The sequence below is a fragment of the Hyla sarda genome, chromosome 4, assembly GCF_029499605.1.
Source record: "Hyla sarda isolate aHylSar1 chromosome 4, aHylSar1.hap1, whole genome shotgun sequence".
Lineage (NCBI taxonomy): Eukaryota > Metazoa > Chordata > Amphibia > Anura > Hylidae > Hyla > Hyla sarda.
Window position 1 is genome coordinate 343,584,160 of NC_079192.1, and position 20,004 is coordinate 343,604,163.

The following is a 20,004-nucleotide window of genomic DNA, read 5'->3' on the forward strand; positions in this document are numbered from 1 at the left end:
ACCTAAATGGTATCTCCTGCAGTGGAAACGGCTCTTTGGGGCTTTCCTTTGGTCAGGGAAGCGCCCACGTTTAGCACATTCCCTTCTCACTAGATCTAAGAGGAGCGGTGGCATAGGTATGCCAGACATTTCTATGCTTTATACAGCTAACCATATTCATAGATGGGTTGAGATCACTACTGGAACTAGCCTACTGGGTAGCTCAGAACTTGAATGCTCCCAAATGACTTCCCGAGGCTTTGGGGTGGACCGTCATGTCTGGCTGCCTACACGCCGCTCCCTCTCACATGTTAATAATCCCCTGTTGAAAGGTACACTCACTATCAAAAGAGCTTATGATAAAGGCACAACACAAGGAAACCACGGAAAAACACTGATTTCTCCATGCTTTCCAAGTTCTCTGATTCCTTATGCAGTTCAACCTGACATGCAAGAGGCGGACGACTTGTGGTCCCATTTTCAACACGTCCCTATCAAAACCCTATGTGCCCGAAATCAACCACCCACAGTTGAGACACTATCCACAATAGTCCCACACCTTAAAACTAACTTTCTACATCTTCATATGCTCAGGGAGATGTGTGTTGCATTTCTAAAGGTGTATGTCATTGGTGAAAACCCGACCTGGATAGATAAGTTGATGCAACTCTCACCGAACTGCAAGCCAAAATTTTCCACATTTAATGCCTGTTTGAGAGATGAGAGGCAAACTTCTGACCCGTTGTACTTGAGATCCTGGGAGGAAGAGTTGGGGCGCAAGTTCACGGACCAAGAGAGGAAATCCATTCTAACAGGCTCCCATGGCTTCTCTAGGTGCGTCAAGCTACAAGAAGGTCATTATAAACTAGTAGCCAGATGGTATAGGACGCCCGAGTTATTATATCATTGGGGTCTGAGTGCTTCCCCTGCGTGCTGGAGATGCCATGGGGGCGTGGGCTCTTTGTCTCACATTTGGTGGTCATGCCCCAGGATAACGTCTTACTGGAGTGAAGTGAATCTCATCATAGATAAGGTGATGGGACGGCATGTCCCTCTCTCACCAGAGGTGGTTCTCTTGGGCTTATCGACTAGGGATTGCACCTTGTCGAAGAGGTCTCTGATTGCACACTTGCTAACTGCAGCCAAGGCATTAGTTCCACTACATTGGTTAGATGAAACACCTCCTACAGTTCAACAATGGATCTCTAAGGTCTCCCAGTTGTGTAGAATGGAGGAGCTCTCCAGTTGGAGTGATCGCTCACATGACAGATACTGGAGTATATGGGCTCCTTGGCTGGGCTTTCGTGATGCTGACACTGCTCTCCCTCTCTCGCATCAGACATAGCAACTGGGTTCCAGCAAATGACCCCATAGACAACTCCCCCCCCTCTTTCCCAGCCCACCCTTCCCCCCTCTCCACCTCCTCACCCACGACCAAAAACCTTATATCTATTCTTTATCCTCCACTCGTCTCTCTTTCTCCCTATTTTCTCTTTCTTCTGCCTCCCACCTTGGAGAATTCCTACGCCTTTTCATTTCTCCTCTTTCTTTCTTCTCCGTCAATGCTCTGACACATTGTGCTCATGTTCATTGACCCTACTATGTTCAGTACCATACTCCTATTACAGTTCCACCTAATTAACTGGGCTCCTAGGTGACAACACCTCAGACTTATAGGATGCTTATAGGCATGACTGGCCTTCTGTTTTATGTATGTCTTAAGTAGATGTTGGCCAATACTTCTCTTGATAGATTTGTCTTATTGATTTTACAATGATACATCAACACAGGAGCCCAATGGTCTTTTTAAATGTTACCTGGGGCCTAGCCCACACAACCCCTTTATCTTGCTTTTCTCTCTTTTTCTTTCTTCTTGATTAGCATTATGTAATGTACTTCATATTACATTTGTATGTTCTGTTGTATTGCAATATTCGAAAATAAAGAATTGAAAAAAAAAAAAAAAAAGAGAAAAAAAAAAAAAAAGAAAATGTGCAATCTGCATTCAAACAAAAGTAGACAGGTTAATAAATTTGGGCACCCCAACATAAAAATCCCATCAATATTGAGTTGAGCCTCCTTTAGCAAAAATAATGGCCTCTAGACTGTAATGAGTATTCTGGTTGAAGGTATTTTGGACCATTCCTCCTTGCAAAACATCTCCAGTTCAGTTAGGTTTGATGGTTGCCGAGCATGGACAGCCCGCGTAAAAATGATACCACAGATGTTTCATGATATTCAGGTCTAGGCACTGGGGTCACCATTCCAGAACATTGTACTAGTTCCTCTTCGTAAATGCCAGAGTAAATTTTGAGCAGACATTTGTATCCAGCCTTGGCGTAATTTCAACTTAGTGATTGATTCCTCCACAGTATTCTCAAGTATCTGCTGATATTGAGTGGAAACCATGTTACCCTCAACTTTAATAAGACTTTCAGTCCACAGTACCTTCTTCTGCTGGCTTGCTCAAATGTGTGTTTCCGACTCTGTTTGTGACGTGTGAACAGAAAAGGCTTCTTCCACAACACTCTAACATACAGTCCACCTTGTGCAAAGTGCGCTGAATTGTTGAACGAAGCACAGTGACACCATCTACAGCAAGATGACAAGTAGGTCTGTGGACTGTTTTTGACCAATTTCACATTCTTTTGCCTCTCTGACATTTTACTTGGCGTGCCACTTCTGACCTTAACAAGTCCACTGTGCCTGTAGTCTTCAATTTCCTCACTATGTTCCTCACAGTGGACACTGACAGCTTAAATCTCTGCGTTATCTTTTTTGTAGCATTCCCCTAAACCATAATGTTGAACAATCTTTGCTTTCAGGCCATTTAAGAGCTGTTTTGAGGCCCCAATGTTGCCACTATTCAAAGGAGAGCCAAAGAGAACAACAAATTGCAATTGGCTACCTTAAAGGGGTACTCCGGTGGAAAAACAATTTTTTTAAATCAACTGGTGCCAGAAAGTTAAACATATTTGTAAATTAAACGGTATAAAGGTGTAGAAACACAATCGGCACTCACCAGTCTTCTCCAAAAATGAATCCTTTATCGCAAAATACTCACATAGAACATAACAGGTGGGGGAGAGGGATACGGTGCAGGGGGGTAAAAACCTCCGGCGACAGACTCTGTTTCACCCGCTATGCGGGCTTCATCTGGCCATGACAGGGAGGACTGACTGCCGGTTCTTATACAGGTAGGTGGGTGGTCCCAATTACTCAGGACTGCCTCATTGTACTGACGTGCAGGGAGGGACTAACTTAGTCTCTCACCATTGGCTGTAATTCGCCATCTTGGATACTGGTCAGTAGAATCCGGCATCACATTTAAAATACATATACACACGGCTGCAGATGTGTGGATGATCCAGAACGTCTCCCTTTGGAGTAAGTACCTATCTAAGTTAACTCCTGGCTTGGGTTCAACCCTCTCTATGCCCGCAAATTTTAAGTGGTCTGTTTTGCCCCCATCAGCTTCCATCACATGGGCAATTAACCGAGGTGCTCCTTTTAAAGTACAGAGATAATATCAATGCTCTCTTATCCTTGCGTTTAACTGTCTAATGGTTTTGCCGATATTATAGAACCCGCAGGGGCAAAAAACCACATACACTACGAATTTCGTTCTACACGTAATTAAGTCGGACACTGTTTGTGTAACGGAGCCCATTCGGATAGTTTTTAATTCAGAATTATACCTGCAAAAATTGCAGGACTTACAAGAATAATTCCCTTTCAGGGTAAATTTTTCTAACCAATTGTGCTCACGTTCACTCCTCCCAGTGTCGCGTTTTTTCAAAGAATCACCTAATGTTCTGTTCTTCCTAAAAGAAATACAGCCACTTCTTTAAGTTCAAGATCGCTCTCTACTATGTGCCAATTATGAATAATTGCACGCTCCAAAACATGGTTGAGGGGGGAGTTCTGGAAAGTGAAAGTGAACCTCTTTTTCCCAGGATCAAATTTTTTCTTCTCTTTGTTTTTCAGTAAAAACTCTCTACTCATTCTTTTAGCTCTATTCCTCCCTTCTTTAATCAATTGTAACGGGTACCGTCTCTCCATTAACCTATTTTGTAAATCCTCAGCTTTGACGTCATATGAATCCTCTGAGGTGTTATTACGCCTCAAACGGATAAACTGGCCAAAAGGGCCACCCTTCTTCACTGAGCTCGGATGCGAGCTATAATAGTGAAGAAGGGTGTTCCTAGACTGTTCTTTTCTATATCCCTCACTGACAACCGTATCATTTTCAATTTTTAATCTAACGTCCAAAAATTCTATGGACGATCCACCGAAAAAGGAAGTGAAGGACAAGTTCATGGAATTCGCCGCATTAAGATATGTGACAAAGTCCATGAACTGGTCCTCAGTTCCTGCCAGGCCAACAACACATCATCAACATATCTGGAATAGATATAGGTATAGTTGATAGAACAACTAAGGACCAGTCCTCAAGGTATATCAGGAATAAGAAATGTATTTAGAGTATGATCCAGATGATAATAATAGTGGTAATTTATTAATAGGTCACAGATTTATAATATTCACTAATAATCGCTGTCCCTGCCGGGCCCTTGCAAGGGACATAGAAATCAGTGCATAGAACTCAGTGTGGACATATGAAATAAATAATAGATAAAAACAAATATACTCATAAAAAGAATAAAATATGATGGGAACTTGCATCCATAAGAAAAGTTCAATGTGCCAGTGGCTACGTATAATTTGCTAGCAACAGTTCAATGTTCTCGTAATACAGTTCCAGTAACTAGATATAGTGTGCTGGCAACAAAGTTCAATTAATAGCGATACTTAAGTACAATGTAGAGTAACAATCGTTGGTGGTACAGTGTTGCAACCTGTATCACAATTATAGATTCCTGCTATGAATGAAAGTTCAAATAATTTAATGAGGTAGATACGAGGTCTGGTGCACGGCACCACTCGCCACTCCTGAAGCCATCAGTAAGGCTAGGTAAACGGGCTGATGCGGAGATGTCAGGTCTCCATAGGTGCCCGGTGTCTTTGATAGCAGCCCAAGTCTCCTTCTCCTGCGGTCTTCGGCTGGCACGGGTGGCACCGGCCTCTCAGGTTTGCCGTGGATCGTTGGTTAGTCCAGGGAGACAGCAGCAATGGCGGTGTATTAGCAGCAAATGGCGGTATGGTAGCAGCGGTGGAAGTAGGTGCGGCGTGCCTCGTGTGAACTAGGCGCAGTGCGCGCGTAGTGAAGCAGTGATCCTGATACCGGGGACTTCCAGCAGTTGCAAATGAAAATTGGAATATTGAAGATGTATTCACATAGATTTAGGCAGATGCAAGTCTGTAATTAATTCTAGACGCGTTTCAAGGCTTCGGGCCTTTTCCTCAGTAGAAATATAAGTATACAGTACGTGTCAGGAACGTTTTATATAGTATGGCCTGTGATTAAAGGAAGACTTGGAAAACCTGGCGATTTTAGGATAAAAGTAAGATAGGGTACTGGATCATATGAAAAATAGAGATAGAGAGATAGAAAGAAGATAAGGAAATAATAGAATAAATGAAAAGATGAAAGAATAAATGAATTAAATGGGTATCGTATGAAAGAGGTTAATCTGTGCATGAGGACAAAACAAATGGGGTAAAATATAATTGTCCCATATGGACTATCAGATGGTATTCAAACAGATATATATATAAAATATATATATTATATGAATATATTTTGGATTTAAATTTATAGAAATTATAAGAGGTGATTAAAAAAGAATGTGTGGTGATAAAAATAGTATGTATGATTAAAAATATAAAAATAAAAATAAAATATTATTATGAAAAAATGGAGGTAAGAGGTATATATATATGAATATTGATATGGAATAATCATAACGTATAAAAAGATAATAGGGTGTCGATATAAATATTTGGAGAACATATGTCGATATATATAAATAAATATATTCACCCAAGTACACATATAGAAATAAGTACCGTATATACTCGAGTATAAGCCGACCCGAATAAAAGCCGAGGCCCCTAATTTCACCCCAAAAACCCAGGAAAAGTTATTGACTCGACTATAAGCCTAGGGTGGGAAATACATCATCCCCCCATGTCATCATCCCCCCCTGTCATCACCCCCCCCCTCATCATCACCGCCTGTCATCATCCAGACCCCCATCATTAACACCTCCGTCATCATCACCCCCCCCCCCCTCATCATCACCGCCTGTCAATCCCTTCATCAGTGGTCTTCAACCTGCGGACCTCCAGATGTTGCAAAACTACAACTCCCAGGATGCCTGGACAGCCGATGGCTGTCCGGGCATGCTGGAAGTTGTAGTTTTGCAACATCTGGAGGTCCGAAGGTTGAAGACCACTGAGAAGGGATTGACAGGTGGAGAGTTCACTCGAGTATAAGCCGAGGGGGGCGTTTTCAGCACAAAAAATCGTGCTGAAAAACTCGGCTTATACTCGAGTATATACGGTAAATATGTATGAATCCATAGAAAATATATAAAATGATTTAAAAGGTACCTAGAATAATAAAAATGGTTAGAACAAGGTATAGAGCTGGAGAAGGAAAAAATTGGAGAAGGAAAAATTAATAGCAATAAACGACGCAGAGGTGTAGTTAATCTTGGATAGGCTGAACCGCAGGAACTGTCGCAGAGTCGATATGTGACCAGTCGGTGACAGGTCATGAGGAAGAGCCCGATCTCAAGTATCAGGTATATTACTCCCTAAAGAACATGAGTTTGTCCTCGGCACACAAGGCAAACTACCAGTATTCTATTGTCTTCCTAAATTACACAAAGACCCCACTAACCCACCTGGACGTCCGATAGTATCGGAAATTCAGTCTATTACCTCGAATCTTTCCCAATTAATATATCGTCACTTCCAACCCTTTATACAAAAAAATAAATAAAAATAATAATCATTTTTATTTAAAAGACACCACACAGGCAATCCAAATACTTGAGAACATTAAGTGGGAACCTCACTACTTGCTGGCCTCTCTTGAGGTCAGTTCACTGTATACTATAATCAACCATCAACATGGGTTGAATGCAGTCAAACACTTTCTAAATAAAGGTTCCATGCAATCAGAACAAATTGAGTTCATTCTACAATCCATACACTATATCCTAACCCATAATTATTTTTATTTTAACGCCGAATTTTATTTACAAACAGTTACCGCCATGGGCACGAGATTCGCGCCTAGTTACACCAACCTGTTTATGGCAGCCTGGGAGGAAGGTGTCATCGCCCCCAGGATAGGCGCGGATCTCGTGCTCTGGCGACGATACATTGATGTCATTGTTTTTATCTGGAAGGGTCCAATAGAACTTTTAATTAATTTTATCCAGTAGATCAATACTAATATTTTAAATCTCAAATTTACACCATATATCAGCACAGGCACTTTAGAATTTTTAGATCTTTTAATTACCATTGAGACTACCAAATTAGTATGTTAAAAAGGGTAAAACTATTTTTAGCCACAGGCTTATGGTATATAAGCCTGTGGCTAAAAATAGTTTTACCCTTTTTAACAGTTGTCATTTGCCTAGATGGCTTTTAAATGTTCCAAAAGGACAATACCAAAGATTAAAAAGGAATTGTACATCTGATAGTAAATTTGAAGAAGAGGCCCAAGTCCTGACTAACAAGTTCCTGGATAAAAATTACCCTAAGACCATTTTAGAGAAAGCACTTAATGACATTCGGATTTTAGATAGATCATCGTTTTTCAACTCCAAACAAATTGCCCTCCCACCTGAGGACGATGTCCCCAAATTGATTCTGCCGTTTAATAAAAATTATAAAGAAATTGAGAAAATTATTAGAACCAACTGGCATTATCTAAAAAATGATAAAACCATCGGACATACTATCCCTACACATCCACTTATAGTGTACACAAAGGCCCCTAATCTAGGCATACAAGTCGCCCCCACCATTCGCCAACCCCCCTCAACACTGTCCTCCACTTGGCTCCAAACCAAAGGATTTCACAAATGCGGGTCCTGCTCGGGTTGTAAAATCACTAATTCACCGTAGAAAATTACAGAAATCTCCTCAAACACGAACCAATTTACCCACAAAATCACAGACTGTCTAACTTGCAACAGCAAGGGTATTATTTACCTAATACAATGTACCTGTGGCAAACAGTACATTGGACGAACTAAACGACAACTCAAAATTCGTATTTCTGAGCATATTTATAATATTAAAAAGGGGAACAAAACACACCCACTGTCCCTACAATTTACTGAATATCATGCCCAAGATCCTTCCCAACTCTTTTTTACAGCTCTTTTAAAGGTTAAAAATTGTTGGAGAGGTGGCGATTACATTACTCATATGTCCAAGGCCGAATCATGCAAGATCTTCGAGTTTGATACATTGATTCCAAAGGGTCTCAATGCTGAGCTGGAGATTTTTGGATTCCTATCATTACTTGAGATCGGGCTCTTCCTCATGACCTGTCGCCGACTGGTCGCATATCGACTCTGCGACAGTTCCTGCGGTTCAGCCTATCCAAGATTAACTACACCTCTGAGTCGTTTATTGCTATGAATTTTTCCTTCTCCAATTTTTTCCTTCTCCAGCTCTATACCTTGTTCTAACCATTTTTATTATTCTAGGTACCTTTTAAATCATTTTATATATTTTCTATGAATTCATACATATTTACTTATTTCTATATGTGTACTTGGGTGAATATATTTATTTATATATATCTACATATGTTCTCCATATATTTATATCGACACCCTCTTATCTTTTTATACGTTATGATTATTCCATATCAATATTCATATATACCTCTGACCTCCATTTTTTCATAATAATATTTTATTTATATTTTTAATCATACATTCTATTTTTATCATGACACATTCTTTTTTAATCACCTCTTATAATATCTATAAATTTAAATCCAAAATAAATTCATATAATATATATATTTTATATATATCTGTTTGAATACCATCTGATAGTCCATATGGGACAATCATATTTTACCCCATTTGTTTTGTCCTCATGCACAGATTAACCTCTTTCATGCGATACCCATTTAATTCATTTATTCTTTCATCTTTTCATTTATTCTATTATTTACTTATCTTCTTTCTATCTCTATTTTTCATATGATCCAGTACCCTATCTTACTGTTATCCTGAAATCTCCAGGCTTTCCAAGTCTTCCTTTAATCGCAAGCCATACTATATAAAACGTTCCTGACACGTACTGTATACTTATATTTCTACTGAGGAAAAGGCCCGGAGCCTTGAAACGCGTCTAGAATTAATTACAGACTTGCATCTGCCTAAATCTATGTGAATACATCTTCAATATTCCAATTTTCATTTGCAACTGCTGGAAGTCCCTGTTATCGGGACCACTGCTTCACTACGCGCGCACAGCGCCTAGTTCACACGAGGCACGCAGCACCTACTTCCACCGCTGCTACCATACCGCCATTTGCTGCTAATACACCGCCATTGCTGCTGTCTCCCTGGACTAACCAACGATCCACGGCATACCTGAGAGGCCGGTGCCACCCGTGCCAGCCGAAGACCGCAGGAGAAGGAGACTTGCACTGCTATCAAAGACACCGGGCACCTATGGAGACCTGACATCTCCGCATCAGCCCGTTCAACTAGCCTTACTGACGGCTTCAGGAGTGGTGAGTGGTGCCGTGCACCAGACCTCGTATCTACCGAACTGTATTACGAGAACATTGAACTGTTGCTAGCACATTATACCTAGCCACTGGAACATTGAACTTTTCTTATGGATGCAAGTTCCCATCATATTTTATTCTTTTTATGAGTATATTTGTTTTTATCTATTATTTATTTCATATGTCCACACTGAGTTCTATGCACTGATTTCTATGTCCCTTGCAAGGGCCCTGCAGGGACAGCGATTATTAGTGAATATTATACATCTGTGACCTATTAATACATTACCACTATTATTATCATCTGGATCATACTCTAATTATATTTTTTATTTCCTATTCCTGATATACCTTGAGGACTGGTCCTTAGTTGTTCTATCAACTATACCTATATATATCTCCATAGGCCCCTGGGTGAGGGTAACACCAGTTAACCTCAGGTATAGCTATCTTCTTCATTTCTGTGTGAGCTACACTATTTTTTCTATATCTGGAATATAACTTAATACAACTAATATAAGGATTGGTGGAGGAGTAAATATACTCACTCTCGAACTCTGCTAGAAAGAGATTGGCATAGGTCCAGGACACCGGGGTCCCCATCGGGGTCCCGGTGTCCTGCCTATACCATTGCTCACCAAACCTATATGTGCTATTAGTTAATACAAAAGAAAGTGCATCTGTAAGAAAATCAATGAAATCCAACGGTTTACTGGACCTTTCCAGACTGGCTCTGACAGCCTGTACACCCGTATCATGAGGGATACGGGTGTACAGGCTGACAACATCTATTGAACACAAATGCCATGAAGGCTCCCACCTCAAGTTCTCCATCAACTGTAACAGGTGCAAGGTGTCTTTTATATAAGCAGGTATGCTGGCTAACATGGGACTCAATAGCCACTCTAAATAGTGTGACAGATGCTCCGTGACAGACCCCACCCCCAAGACGATAGGTTGTGTAGGTGTGTACTTTGGGCAAGTGGTACCAAGAGGCGGCTTTGGGTGACTCAGGAATGAGACGTTCAGCGTTTTTCTTTTAGAAAGTACTCCCTTCTCTACTGCTTTATGTAAAAAAGAGATGAGATTGGAAAGTATCCTGGGGTGGGATCGGTTTTAAGGGGTGTATAAGTGGACCTATCCGAATGGGCTCCGTTACACACACAGTGTCCGACTTAATTACGTGTAGAACGAAATTCGTAGTGTATGTGGTTTGTTGCCCCTGCGGGTTCTATTATATCGGCAAAACCATTAGACAGTTAAACGCAAGGATAAGAGAGCATTGGTATTCTCTCCGTACTTTAAAAGGAGCACCTCGGTTAATTGCCCATGTGATAGAAGCTCATGGGGGCAAAACAGACCACTTAAAATTTGCGGGCATATAGAGGGTTAAACCCAAGCCAGGAGTTAACTTAGATAGGTACTTACTCCAAAGGGAAATGTTCTGGATCATCCACACATCTGCAGCCGGCCCCCTTGGTCTAAACGAAAAAGTAGATTATGCGGCCTGTTTTTAAAATACACTATTGTAATTTATACACTAGTTTAGTTTTTCACGTGTGTATATGTATTTTAAATGTGATGCCGGTTTCTACTGACCTGTATCCAAGATGGTAAATTACAGCCAATTGTGAGAGACTAAGTTAGTCCCTCCCTGCACGTCAGTACAATGAGGCAGTCTTGAGTAATTGGGACCACCCACCTACCTGTATAAGAACCGGCAGTCAGTCCTCCCTGTCATGGCCAGATGAAGCCTGCATAGCGGGTGAAACAGAGTCTGTCGCCGGAGGTTTTTACCCCCCTGCACCGTATCCCTCTCCCCCACCTGTTATGTTCTATGTGAGTATTTTGCAATAAAAGATTCATTTTTGGAGAAGACTGGTGAGTGCCGATTGTGTTTCTACACCTTTATACCGTTGGATTACTGCACTTATCTATTACAGTCAGAGCACTACTTTATCTCCATCCATTGTTCTCTCGGACCTTATACCCTCTACAGCCCTACCAAGCCAGTCAGTTAAGCAGTGCCGGACTTCCCTTTATTTTTTCTTCATATTTGTAAATTACTTCTATTAAAAAATCTTAATCCTTCCAGTACTTGTTAGCTGCTGTATGCTACAGAGGAAATTCCTTTCATTTTGGAACACTGATGACATCACGACCACAGTGCTCTCTGCTGACATCTCTGTCCATTTTAGCAACCGTACATAGCAGATGTATGCTAAGGGCAGCATGGTGGCTTAGTGGTTAGCACTGCTGCCTTGCAGTGCTGGGGCCTTGGGTTCAAATCCCACTAAGGACAACAATAAATAAAGACTTATTATTATAATAACGTCAGCAGAGAGCAGTGTGTTCGTGATGTCATCAGAGAGCATTCCAAAAAGAAAAGAATTTCCTCTGTAGTATTCAGCAGCTAATAAATACAGGAAGGATTAAGATTTTTTAATAGAAGTAATTTACAAATATGTTTAACTTTCTGGCACCAGTTGATTTAAAAAAAGAAAAAAAAAGAGTTTTTCCACTGGAGTACCCCTTTAAATACCTTTTCTCATGATTGGATGCACCAGTCTTTGAAGTTCAAGGCTTATTGAGTCACAAAACCAACTGTGTGTTCCAATTAATCAGTGCTAGGTATATACAGGTATTCAAATAAACAAAATGACAAGGGTGCCCAAATTTACACACTTGTCTACGTTTGTTTTGAAGTAGATTTCACATTTTCTGTTAATCCTATAAACTAGGGATCGACCGATTATTGATTTGGCCCGAATCCCGATTTTGGGCATTATCGGTATCGGCAATTACCTTGCCGATAAGCCAATAATGCCCCCCCCCCCCGACCCGCCGCACTGCTCCGGCCCCATTGCCTCCCCCATCCCCGGTTTTATAATTACCTGTTCCCGGGGCCCGAGGTCCACGCTACTTCTGGCTCCTGCTGCGTCCTGCGTTACGCTGTGCGCAATGATGAGTGACGTGACATGACGCGACATCACCGTTAGTGTGCACAGAGTGACAGAGCCAGATGTAGAGTGGACCCCGGGAACAGGTAATTATAAAACCGGGGATGGGGGAGGCAATGGGGCCATGGCGGTGCGGTAGGGGGTGCGATACGGTGCGGTGGGGCGGTAGGGGGCGCGGAGCAGTGCGGCGGTGGGGGGAGCGGTACAGCCGTGGGGGGTGGCGTTGATAGGACTCAGGACCACCGGACAGGCAGGGAGAGAGAAGCGGGGGGCGGCAGCGGTCTATGGCACCGCAAAAGCCACTGCAGTTCATTGATTTAAAGCGCCCGCTTTAAATCAATGATCTGCAGCGGTGTCGCGGCGGGATAAATAGCCGATAACTTATACCGGAATATCGGTATAAGTTATCGGCTATCGGCCCTAACCTCCACCGATTATCGGCCCTAAAAAAAACGATATCGGTCGATCCCTACTATAAACCTCATTTCACTACTGAAATATAAATTTTATTTTTCAGATATTTGTTATTTCAAAATTAAATAGCTGGTCCAAACACCCAAATATTTATAAATGAAAATAATGGAAATTCTCAGAAGTGCCTAAACTTTTGCATACAACTGTAGATCCGGTTGTATGTCCAGGCTGTATTACACAGCACATATTCACTTATTTATTTTTTGTCATTGTATCCACGTTTTGAGGTATGGACAAGAAGGGCTCTGTGCAGGTTCCTGACTTGTCAATCAGCATGCTGTGCAAGCCAGGAACGTGTCTCAGAACCTTACTCAACAGAGCCCTGTTTTGCCTGCCCACACTGATTGTATTTTGTCTCTGTACAGTGACACACAGGCAATAGCTGCACGGACAAGACCGCATTTTTTTCACCCAAAAATATACACATACAATATATAAAAAGTTTTTGCCAATGACAGTGCCCATTTAATGATTACATTTGTCACCAAGAAACATTAAGTATACTGTGTTGTGAAAATACACATTCAGAATCACTTAGTTACACACAGTCATGGCCGTAAATGTTGAGACCCCTGCCTTTTTTTAAGAAAAGGAAGTATTTCTCACAGAAAAGGATTATAGTAACACATGTTTTGCTATACACATGTTTATTCCCTTTGTGTGTACTGGAACTAAACCAAAAAAGGGAAGAGAAAAAAAGCAAATTGGACATAATGTCACACCAAACTCCAAAAATGGTCTGGACAAAATTATTGGCACCCTTAACTTAATATTTGGTTGCACACCCTTTGGAAAAAAAGGAAACCAGTCACTTCCTATACCATCAATAAGCTTCTTACACCTCTCAGCCGGAATCACTCTTTCTTTGCAAACTTCTCCATGTCTCTCTTATTAGAAAGGCGCCTTTCCCAACAACAATTTTAAGATCTCTCCCAATGGGATTTAGATCTGGACTCATTGCTGGCCACTTCAGAACTCTCCAGCGCTTTGTTGCTATCCATTTCTGGGTGCTTTATGATGTATGTTTGGGGTCATTGTCCTGCTGGAAGACCTAAGATCTCGGACGCAAACCCATCTTTCTGACACTGGTATGTACAGTGCGACCCAAAATCTTTTGGTAATCCTCAGATTTCACGATGCCTTGCACACATTCAAGGCACCCAGTGCCAGAGGCAGCAAAACAATCCCAAAACATCATTGAACCTCCACCATATTTCACTGTAGGTATTGTGTTCTTTTCTTTGTAGGCCTCATTTCCTTTTCAGTAAACGGTAGAATGATGTGCTTTACCAAAAAGCTCTATCTGGGACTCATCTGTCCACAAGATGTTTTTCCATAAGGATTTTGGCCTACTCAAGTTCATTTTGGCAAAATGTAGTCTTGCTTTTTTATGTCTCTGTGTCAGCAGAGGGGTCCTCCTGGTTCTCCTGCCATAGCATTTCATTTAAATGTGGACGGATAGTTCACTCTGACACTGATGCTCCCTGAGCCTGCAAGACAGCTTGAATATTTTTTGGACCTTGTTTGGGGCTGCTTATCCACCATCCGGACTATCCGGCGTTGACACCTTTCATCAATTTTTCTCTACCGTTCACACTCACACTCAGAGAGATTAGCTACAGTGCCATGGGTTGCAAACTTCTTGATAATGTTGCACACTGTGGACAAATGCAAATCTAGATCTCTGGAGATGGAATTGTAACCTTGAGATTGTTGATGTTTTTCCACAATTTTGTTCTCTTCTCCTCTTTCTGTTGTCCATGCTTATTGTGGCACACACGGACACACAATGCAAAGACTAAGTGAACTTCTCTCCTTTTTATATGCTTTCAGGTGTGATTTTTATATTGTCCACACTTGTTACTTGCCCCAGGTGAGTTTAAAGGAGCATCAAATGCTTGAAACCATCTTATTTATCCCCAATTTTGAAAGTGTGCCAATAATTTTGTCCAGCCCATTTTTTGAGTTTGGTGTGACATTATGTCCAATTTGCTTTTTTTTCCTCCCTTTTTTGGTTTAGTTCCAATACACACAAAGGGAATAAACATGTGTATAGCAAAACATAGTTACATTGTTAGTACGGTTGAAAAAAGACATACGTCCATCAAGTTCAACCAGGGAATTGAAGGGTAGGGGTGTGGCGCGATATTGGGGAAGGGTTGGGATTTTATATTTCTTCATAAGCATTAATGTTATTTTGTTCCCGGAATGTATCTAACCCTGTTTTAAAGCTGTTACATTTTCCTGCTGTGACCAGTTCCCGAGGTACACTGTACCATAAGTTCACAGTTCTTATGGTAAAGAAGGCGTGTCACCCCTTGAGACTAAACCTTTTCTTCTCCAGACGGAGGGAGTGCCCCCTCGTCCTTTGGGGGGTTTAACCTGGAACAGTTTTTCTCAATATTTTTTGTATGGGCCATTAATATACTTATATACTTTTATCATATCCCCCCTTAAACGTCTCTTCTCAAGACTAAACAATTGTAACTCCTTTAATCACTCCTCATAACTAAGATGTTCCATGCCCCATATTAGTTTAGTCGCGCGTCTCTGTACCCTTTCATGTGTTACTGCAATCTTTTTCTGTGAGAAATACTTAATTTTCTTGAACAATTTCAGGGGTGCCAACATGTACAGGGGTGCCACCCCAATTCAGGGGTGCCATGACTGTAGTAGGTTAGGTTGGGGAAAAAAAGACAATCAAGTCAAGCAAGAGAGTCAATCAAGTTTAGCCTAAAGTCCTACTGTGTTGATCCAGAGGAAGGCAAAAAACCTCCATGAAGCTGATGCCAATTGCCCCATGCCAACATGACAATCAGAATAAGTCCCTGGATAAAATGTTGTATCCTCATAAATCTAGTATGCCTAACTTGTAATATATTTTTCCCAAAAAACATCCAGGCCCCACTTGAACTTGTTTATTGAGTAGACATCACTACATCATGTAGCAGAACATTGAATAGACTCACTGCTCTTACAGTAAAAAAATACATTCAATGTGCACACAGGAGCAAAAAGTCCAGCTCACCCTCCATAGTGGTCATGCACGATCCCGCACAATAGCAAACAAAAACGATGATCCAGCACTTCAGTAGAATGTTTCCAGCTTTAATAACCTTTTCCTGCCTCAGGAAAAATGCATACGTCCCAGTTGCTGACATGTTCGCGCAACTGAATGTATGCATACATCCTGGTGATATCCAGCTCAGCGCGATGTGCTGCAGGAGATCGTCGGTGGGACCCGGCTGTCAATCACAGCCGGGCACCCAGAGCAGCTGCCAAGACCAGGATCGTGCAAGTCTCATCAACATTAACCCCATAGATGCCATGATCCTTCCCGATCAGTGAATCTATGGGGATTGAAAGGGGAGGGGGCTCCCCCTGTTCACCAACGGAGATCCTGCAATGCGATCGTACGATCTCATTGGTTGCCATGGCAGCAGGAGGCCAGCTTCTGCTGATGATAGCCTCCTGTCTGCCTAGTATGAGAGTCTGTGAGGTCCAGGCTGCAAGTCAGTGTGATACTGACAGTTATACTGTGCTTCAGTACAGATCTACTGCAGCATAGCATAACTGGTAAAATTAAAAATTAAAGTTTTTTCATTAAATTGATAAAGTGTAAAAAATTAAAAATTAAAGTTTTTTCATTAAATTGATAAAGTGTAAAAAAATAAATAAAAAAAATCCCCATATTATCCCCCGCCCCCCCCCCAAAAAAATGCTCAAACCTATACATAATAGTTTGTAAAGACTTACGATAAAACGATAATATATTATTTATCCCCCACGGTGAACACCGTAAAAAAAAGGAAAGAAAAACGTGCAAAAATCGCTGATTTTGGTGCAAAACGTGAAGTAAAAAAGATCAAAAGGAAAGGTAGTGTAAATCTCAAAAATGGTACCAATAAAAAGTAGAGCTCCTCCTGCAAAAAATAAGCCCTTTCACACAATGGTGGTGGACGAAAAATAAAAAAATTGCATGGCAATACAAAAAAGGAAAAAAAAAAGGATTTTGTTGTAAAAAAGTAAAAAGAAACTGGGTATCACCATAATCGTACCGACCCACAGAATAAGTTCTGCAACGGAGAATGAACAGACATATGAACAAGTAAAACTGTATAATACAATATATTTACAATCCGTGCAAGTACAAAATAACTCATCAAAACAAGAGGAGAAAGCAAACCTCAGTAATGAAAGCAATTTCCTTCGGATATTCATGCAGGTGGGTATTCTAGTACCAAGTGTAATTTGCCAAAAAGCTTCTCTGGCAGGCAATTTACTATGCACATTACCCTTCCAAAGGCCAGCTAATACATGTTCTATTCCATGAATTCCTAAACTCTGCATATTACTGCATATTATCTAAGCACTTTCAAATGGTACATAATGAAAATATGCAGAGTTTCAGAATTTATGGAATAGAACATGTATGAGCTGGCCCTCAGAAGGGGAATGTGCATAGTAAATTGGCTGCCAGAGAAGCTTTTTGGCGGTACTAGAGCACCCTTCTGCATTAACATCCAATGGGAATTGCTCTTTCATTACTGCGGTGTGCTTTATCCCCTTGTTTTGATGTGTTATTTTGTACAGGCAAGGATTGTACATATATTGTTTTATATGTTGAATCTAAGATAGGGCTTTGGGATTGATGTTCATAGCTGAGTACAACAATCTGCTATCTCCATCAATCCCATGGGTCTGAATGCCAATCTAAATCAGAGGGAATTGCTCTTTCTTTACTGAGGTTTGCTTTCTTCACTTGTTTTAACGTGTTATTTTGTACTTTCAAGGATTGTACATATGTTGTATTATACATTTTAATTTGTTCATATGTCTGTTATTTTATTGTTACCGTTCATTTTCCGTTGCCAAACTTATGATGGGAGTAAGCTATAGACTCCACCCAATAATTGGGTGCTTAACCCCTTAACGACGCAGGACGTACATTTACGTCCTGTGCATAACCGCGGGCATCGGAGAGATGCCCGTGTCATGTGCGGCTGATCCCGGCTGCTGATCGCAGCCAGGGACCCGCCGGCAATGGCCGACGCCCGCGATCTCGCGAGGCGTCCGCCATTAACCCCTCAGATGCCGGGATCAATACACATCCCGGCATCTGCGGCAGTACGCGATTTCAATGAATGATCGGGTCGCCCGCAGCTCTGCTGCGGGGATCCGATCATTCAGAACGCCGCATGGAGGTCCCCTCACCTGCCTCTGTCGGGCTCCCGGCATCTTCTGCTCTGGTCTGAGATCGAGCAGACCAGAGCAGAAGATGACCGATAACACGGATCTGTTCTATGTCCTACACATAGAACAGATCAGTATTAGCAATCATGGTATTGCTATGAATAGTCCCCTATGGGGACTATTCAAGTGTAAAAAAAATGTAAAAGTTAAAGTTAAAAAAAAAAGTTAAAAATCCCCTCCCCCAATAAAAAAGTAAAACGTCCGTTTTTTCCTATTTTACCCCCAAAAAGCTTAAAAAATAAATTTAATAGACATATTTGGTATCACCGCGTGCGTAAATGTCCGAACTATTAAAATAAAATGTTAATGATCCCGTACGGTGAACGGCGTGAACGTAAAAAAAAAAAAAAAAGTCCAAAATTGCTACTTTTTTTATACATTTTATAAAAAAATTATAAAACATTTATAAAAAGTTTTTTATATGCAAATGTGGTATCAAAAAAAAAGTACAGATTATGGCGCAAAAGATGAGCCCTCATACCGCCGCTTATACGGAAAAATAAAAATGTTATAGGTATCATTTTAATCGTATTGACCCTCAGAATAAAGAACACACGTCATTTTTACCGTAAATTGTACAGCGTGAAAACGAAACCTTCCAAAATTAGCAAAATTGCGTTTTTCTTTTTAATTTCCCCACAAAAATAGTGTTTTTTGGTTGCGCCATACATTTTATGATATAATGAGTGATGTCATTACAAAGGACAACTGGTCATGCAGAAAACAAGCCCTCATACTAGTCTGGCGATGAAAATATAAAAGAGTTATGATTTTTAGAAGGCGAGGAGGAAAAAATGAAAACGTAAAAATTAAATTGTCCTTAAGGCCAAAATGGGCTGAGTCCTTAAGGGGTTAAAGGGTAGCTCCCACCATCACTTTTTTTCTTTTTTCTGTCCCTGCCTATTACCCATCCATCCCTAACCCCCTCCGTGCCTTTAATTTTTTTTTTTTTACATATTAAAAATGCCTTTTTGTCTGCCTGGTAGCTCACTACCAGGCAGACTTCCACAACAGGCACCACGTCACTGATGCCTGCTGGGGCCGACACTTCCGCCCGTAGTTCACCTATAGAGGGCGCCTCCAGCTGTTTCCCCACTCCAACTCCCAGCTTGCCCTGACATCTATTGGCTGTCAGGGCATGCTGGGAGTTGTAGTGGAAAAACAACTGGAGGCACCCTGTATAGGTGAACACCGGATCTGTGATGGCCGCGCATACCGCTCCCCTTCCACTTAATGCAAGTCTATGGGAGGGGGCGTGACGACTGCCACGCCCCCTCCCATAGACTTGTATTGAAAGGGGCGGGCCGTGACATCACAAGGGGCGGAGCCGTGACGTAACGATGCTCCGGCCCCTGTACCGCTCATCATTACGTGCAGAGCGAACTCGCTCTGTGCTGTAATGATAGCGCGGTGCCGCAGCGGGGATCCCAGGGGTCCCCAGCAGCGGCACCGCGGCGATCTGACATCTTATCCCCTATCCTTTGGATAGGGGATAAAATGTCTAGGGGCGGAATACCCCTTTAAGGACGCTGGGTTTTTCAGTTTTTGCATTAAAATTATTTCCTCATCACCTTCTAAAAATCTTATCACTTTCAATTTTGCACATAAAATTCCATATGATGGCTTATTTTTTTCGCCACCAATTCTACTTTGCAG

General features: G+C 41.4%; 1 protein-coding gene across 4 annotated transcripts in view; it reads right to left on the reverse strand.

Annotated features, from left to right (window-relative positions):
• Window positions 1–20,004, reverse strand: part of LOC130267178 (uncharacterized) — a 170,246-nt gene that overhangs the window by 37,263 nt on the left and 112,979 nt on the right. The window contains exon 3 of one of the 4 annotated variants that reach the window (XR_008843087.1): window positions 11,124–11,142. The exons of the other annotated variants lie outside the window; for them this stretch is intronic. The gene's annotated coding sequence lies outside the window, so the exon portion shown is untranslated. Of the gene's footprint in view, window positions 1–11,123; window positions 11,143–20,004 lie in introns of those variants that run through there. 4 annotated transcript variants of the gene reach the window in all.